Below are 6,250 nucleotides of genomic sequence, written 5' to 3'. Positions count from 1 at the left end.
CATGTTCACCAGGGAGTTTCAGTGGGCTGTGGGCCCCTGTCAACAACCACTCACCTAAGCCCCAATGACTGACTCTATCCACATGTGTGACTTTTACAGTGCCCACAGCCTTCTAAGATTTGGTTATAGAGAAAACCATGTGGACACACAGCCAAGCAAGGGGAGCCACTGGGAATGGAGACCCATGCATGTCAGTGATGGTGTTCTTACCTCCTCAGGAGCCTGTATTCACATAGTCCAGGCACTTCCTAATTCCACTGAGCCCTGCTCCCTGGCACAGTGGGTCGCACCTTCTTTTATGGCTGAATCTCTATTTACTAGAAGCTCTGTCTTGGTGGAGTAGCATGCACAAGACAGTATCTTTTAGGAAGAGAACTTTGTTTACGATCAGAGGATTCTGTCTGATGAGAGTGGAGCAGGGAGTCCTGAGGAATGGCTGACTGGCTGTGGTGCAGAAGTTCAGAGGTACTGGAATGCAGGGACCAGGAAGGAGTTGAGGAAAGGGAAGGAAGGTAAAGAATGTGCAAAGTTACACAGCAGGAGGCTGAAATCTAGCCTGAAAAATTCCTGCACTGGGGTTGCCAAAGGATTTTCTTTAAAGAGATATTTCCTCTCTGCAGAGAGACATAGAGACAGAAAGTGAGAAAGCACCTCCCAGAGGGAGATGGCCACACTGCAATCCCTTCTCCTCCATTCTCGTCTTGGGATTTGGGGCACACATGCACATGTGTCTGGCATGAGTTTTGAGCCACCAGGTCTAGGACTTGAACCATGGTTGATTACAAGGGAATCCAGCGATGTCATCTGCTGGTCCCTGCTGAGGGATTTTAATATAAGACTATAAAAAATAATTTGGGCTATTACTTAATTTTCAGCTCTATATTTCTAAACTTTGTCAAGACTTCTACATGTATAAACATTCTACTAGGAGAATTTCAGAGGGATCAGGTTGGGCTGCCCTAGGTATAAAAGAGAAGTTATGAGAGGGAACGGTGTGGGGGCAGGTGCCTGGGGGCAGAAGTGACATTTGGATATCTAACTTCCCAGAGTCCCTGGTCAAGTAAGAAATATTGATTTTCCTACTTGCCAGATGGAAGTTGAGCAAAGTTTTACTTAAATTTCAAAAAACGGGGTGACCTAAGCTGATATTTCAGTTTCATTACCAGGCATATGCCTCACACGAATCATTTAAATTCAGGGGAAATTCTAGGACTTCCCTTTTGCATCGAAGTAAGATTTCTTCTGCTGTCATATACTTCAAAAAATTTATGGAAAAATAGAATTAGTTAATTCATATTGGTATAAATTTTTTTTTAAATCCATGCATGGCTTTTCTTTTTATAATATGTTACAGTGAGAAAGAAACTTGGTCAACAAAGATGAGCTCTTATGCAAGCCTCAACCTGGCCCTGAGATGATGGTCTGACCTCAACACCTGTGGCCACACAGTCCTTGGTGACATGCTTAAGGCACAGCTGGTGGCCATTCTGCTCAGCAGGGCATTGTGAAAGAGCAATCACACATTTCTCACTAGTATCAATAGCCTTATTACATACATGGAGTCTTCAAAAAATTTATGGAAAATAGAATTAGTTAATTCATATTGGTATACAATTTTTTTGAAATCCATGCATGGCTTTTCTTTTTATAATATGCATTTTCCATGAACTTTTTTGACAACTTCTCATATTGGGCATGGTAGGACATGTTTTCATGAGTACACAAAGTAATCACTAGTGGAACCAGCCGATGGCATAATGGTTACCTTGCTGGAGTCCCACATAGTCAACTGTGTTTCAAGTCCTGAACCAGGTGGCTTAAATTCATGGCAGGCATATGTGCGTGCATGTCCCAAATCCAGAGAGGATAATGAAGGAGAAGGGATTGCAGAGTAGCCATCCCCTATGGAAGGTGATTTCTTGTTTTCTATCTGTCTCTCTCCATCTCTCTGGTGAGTGCATGAGCCCTCTAGCAAATATCTCTTTCAAAAAAAAACAAAACAAAACAAAAACAAAACAAAACAAAAAACCCAAGTAATCAGTAAAGAGCCAAGAGCTGAAGAATTTGGATTTGCTCAGCAAATACTATGCTTTCAATGTAGATTCTTGACATATCTCAGAAAGATTCATTTGACAATGATATGCCTAATTAAATGCAAGGAAAGAGCAGGACTTCCTGGTCTGGAGAGGAGGGAGTGGTCTCAGAAAATCTATGACCTTGAAATTATAGCCATCATTTTGTGGGCTTATTCATCTTTCTGAAAAGGGATTCCATAAGTTACTTTAGACCTCCCCCAAATTGAGAGCTATTGTGTACAACTGGGGCTTCTCAAGCAAAGGAGAAGGAGAGAGAGAAGGAGAAAGAAGGAAAAAGAGAAGAAAAGAAGAAGGAGGAGAAGAAAGAAGGCTGGGATAAAGCAAAGAGCTTATCAGATAGAAAAAAAAAGCTAAACTATCCTTATTCTCAGATGATATAGTTATATACATAGAAAGTCCAAAGGAATCCACAAAAAAAGAGCTCCTAGAATTGATAAAAGAGTTCAGTAAAGTAGCAGAATACAAAGTCAATATAAAAAAAATCTATAGCATTTTTATGTACTAACAATGAATAGACTGAGACAGAATTGAAGAAATCAATCTCATTTACAGTAACCACAAAACAAATAAGACACCTAAGAATAAACCTAACCAAAGAAATGAAAGACCTCTATAAGGAAAACTATGAAAAACTGAAAATAGAAATTGAGATTGATTTAAAAAAAAAAGAAGACTTCCTGTGTTCTTTGATTGGAAAAATCAATATAATCAAAATGTTAGTTCTGCCCAAATTAATTTACATATTCAATGCAATTCCAATCAAATTGTTTCACAAAAGCAGAAAAGGCAATCATAGAATTTGTTTGGAATAATAAAACATTTCATATAGCCAATACAATATTGTGTAAAAAGAATAAAGTAGGAGGCATTTACTACCCAGATTCAAAATATATTAGAAAGCAGTAATAATCAAAACAGCATGTTACTGGCACAAAACTAGACACACTGACCAATGGAACAGACCAGAGAATCAAGAGATAAACTTCAAATTAAACAACCAACTGATATTTGACAAAATGTACAGCATAATCCAGTGGAGGAAAAAAAGTCTTTTCAGCAAATGTTGTTAGAACGAGATATCTAGGTACAGAAAAATGAAGTTGAACCCTTATCTCTCACCATTAGCAAGAGTCAGCTCAAAATGAGTCAAAGATTGGGAACCAGCAGTTAGCATAATGGCTATGGAAAGTATAAAATTGCTGGGAGAAAAATTAGGGGAAAATTGAAGAAATTGAATTAGGCAGTGATTTCTTAAATAAAGCCCCCAAAGCACAGGCAATAATCCAAAAAACATATAAGTGAAATTACATCAAGCAAAAAATCTTACTTATATGAAAGAAAACAACAATTAGAGTGAAAAGACAACAATCCAAATGAAATAATATATTTTCACATTATTCCTCAGGTAAGAGATTGATAGCCAGAATATGTAAAGAACTAAACTAGCTCATCTGTAAAAAATGAATAATATAATTAAAAACCAGAAAAGTGAACTCAATAAACAACTCTCCAAGGAAGACTTATGAATGGACAGAAAACTAAGGAAAAGATACTCAAAGTCTCTTGTCATAAGGGAAATTCAGATTAAAACCACAGTATGGGGGGGCCAGCAGTTGGCGTAATGGCTATGTCACTGGACTCCCATGTAGTCAACCACAGTTCAAGTCTTGGACCTGGTGGCTTAAACTCATGCTGGGCACATGTGCGTGTGTGCCCAAGATCTTGAGAGGAGAATGGAGGAGAAGGGATTGTGGCATGGCCATCCCCCCGGGGGGTGATTTCTCGCCTTCTATCTCTCTGTCTCTCTCTGTCTTTCTGGTGAGCACACACACCCTGTAGCAAAAACCTTTCCAGAAAAGAAAAAAAAAAACAGTATGGGGCCAGAAGATGATGTGGTATTGACATGCTGGACCCCTATATGGCTGACCAAAGTTCGAGTCCCATACCTGGCAGCTTGCTTTGTCACATTCTCTCCCTCTGTCTGCCTTTGCTGAGCATACATGCCCTGCAGCAAATTAATAATGATAATGATAAATAAAATTAAGTAAATAATTCTTTAAAAAATAAAATAAAAAATTAAACTACAATGAGATACTATTTAGTGTCAGTTAGAGTGACTAGGATCAAAAACAAAGAATGAGTGCTGGCAAAGCTGTGGTGGAAAGAGAATCCTCTTACACTGTTGGTAGGAATGTAAATTAATACAACCTCTGTGGAAAACAATATGGAAGTTCTTTAAAAAAGAAAACTATAAATAGAACTACCACATGGCCCAATAAAACTACAATGAGATACTATTTAGTGTCAGTTAGAGTGACTAGGATCAAAAACAAAGAATGAGTGCTGGCAAAGCTGTGGTGGAAAGAGAATCCTCTTACACTGTTGGTAGGAATGTAAATTAATACAACCTCTGTGGAAAACAATATGGAAGTTCTTTAAAAAAGAAAACTATAAATAGAACTACCACATGGCCCAATAATCCCACTCTTTGGTATTTATTCAGTCAAAAAGACACCCGCATATCCACTTTTAGTGCAGCATTATCTACAATTGCTAGAACATGAAATCAACCTAAATGTCCAAAAACTGATGACTAGATTGAAATACTGTGGCACATATATACTATGGAATATTACTCAGCCATAAGAAACAATGAAATCTTATCATATGATTCCAAGTGGATGAATATAGAGGACTTAATGTTCAGCGAAGTGAGTCAGACTTTGAAAGACACATACTGTATATCCCCACCTAATATGTACCAAATGTCTGCACTCTATGGCAGAAATGGAAAGATCTAAAGATCTGATAGTGGAGAGGATATGTGTAGGGAGGGGAGTGGGTGGTAGAAGGTGGTGGGAGGGGCAAAGGAAAGAGACATCTAACAGTCAAAAGAATGTAAAGTTCTCTGTTGAAAAAAAAGTTTAATTTTTGCTTTAAAAAATATAAAATAAATATAATTAAAAAGGGCTTATCTGGGCCACGGTTAAGAAAATCAGCTGGTCACCAAAACATCCAAGTTGCTATGAATAACGTGTGCCAAGATCTCACAGATTTTAGGATGGTTTCTAAAAGCAATAGTTACGAGACCAGCAGTTAGCATAATGGCTATGTGGCTGAACTCACATGTAGTTGACTGCGGTTCAAGTTCTGGACCCGGTGCCTTAAACTCATGCCGGGTACGTGTATGTTCATGTCCAAGATCCCAAGAGAAATGGAAAAGAAGGGAATGTGGCACGGCCATCCCCCCGGAGGGTGATTTCTCGCTTTCTATCTCTCTGTCTCTCGCTGTCTTTCTGGCGAGCACATGCACCCTATAGCAAAAACTTCTAAAAAAATTAAAAACAATAGTTACAACTACAATGGCAGAGTATCATGGAGTCTTATATAACAGTGATTGACTAAATTAAGGGCATTGGCATGACCTGATGGTCACTTAAGTCACTTCATTCAATCTTAGGCAAAGTGTGGGGACAAGTGAGTCTGGAAGGTGAAAGAGGAATATGAGCAACAAGAATGTTCATAATGAGCAAAAGAATGTTCATATATGAGCAACAAGAATGTTCATAAACCAAAAAGTCCAATGTGTCCAGTGGCATCTAAGTTATTTGAGGTGCTCATTCCTAAGAAAGTCACGACATGTACATAATTTTCATATGTTTTATGTCCTTATTGCACTGACTTAGGTAGACTGAAATCTCAGGTTTTCAGAAAAACTCACTTATTTTGGGAAACTATTAGTTTTTCTTAGTTTTGGTTTGAAGATACGGCATTTTAGCATGAGTGACTCCATTTTGGTCTGGTGTGTTGGGGCCTACGGCAGAAGCTGAGTCCATAACAACGGTCTTCTAAAATTTATATTTAACAATTTTAAACATGAAACAGTGATGTGAGAATTCTGATCAAACAATCCCTTTGCCCCTCCATCCACCTAGTTCTTGGCCCCGTTTCTTAAGCAAAATCCATTCCACAAACATTCAATGAGCAGCTACTGAATGTTATTTATATGGAGGAATGAACATAGAGCCTGCCCCGAGGAGCCCACAGGTGAGAAGCAAGGAGATATTTGGGTGTTTAATGAGGTACGATACGAGTGAATCTAGCAGATTACAGAACACCTGAGCTCTGTCTTGCTATCGCATGCTGTCAGTCAG

Source organism: Tupaia chinensis, unplaced genomic scaffold, assembly GCF_000334495.1.
Source record: "Tupaia chinensis unplaced genomic scaffold, TupChi_1.0 Scaffold000631_1, whole genome shotgun sequence".
In the NCBI taxonomy this organism is placed as follows: domain Eukaryota; kingdom Metazoa; phylum Chordata; class Mammalia; order Scandentia; family Tupaiidae; genus Tupaia; species Tupaia belangeri.
The sequence above is the reverse complement of the archived record's forward strand: the minus strand, read 5'-3'. Positions refer to the sequence as shown.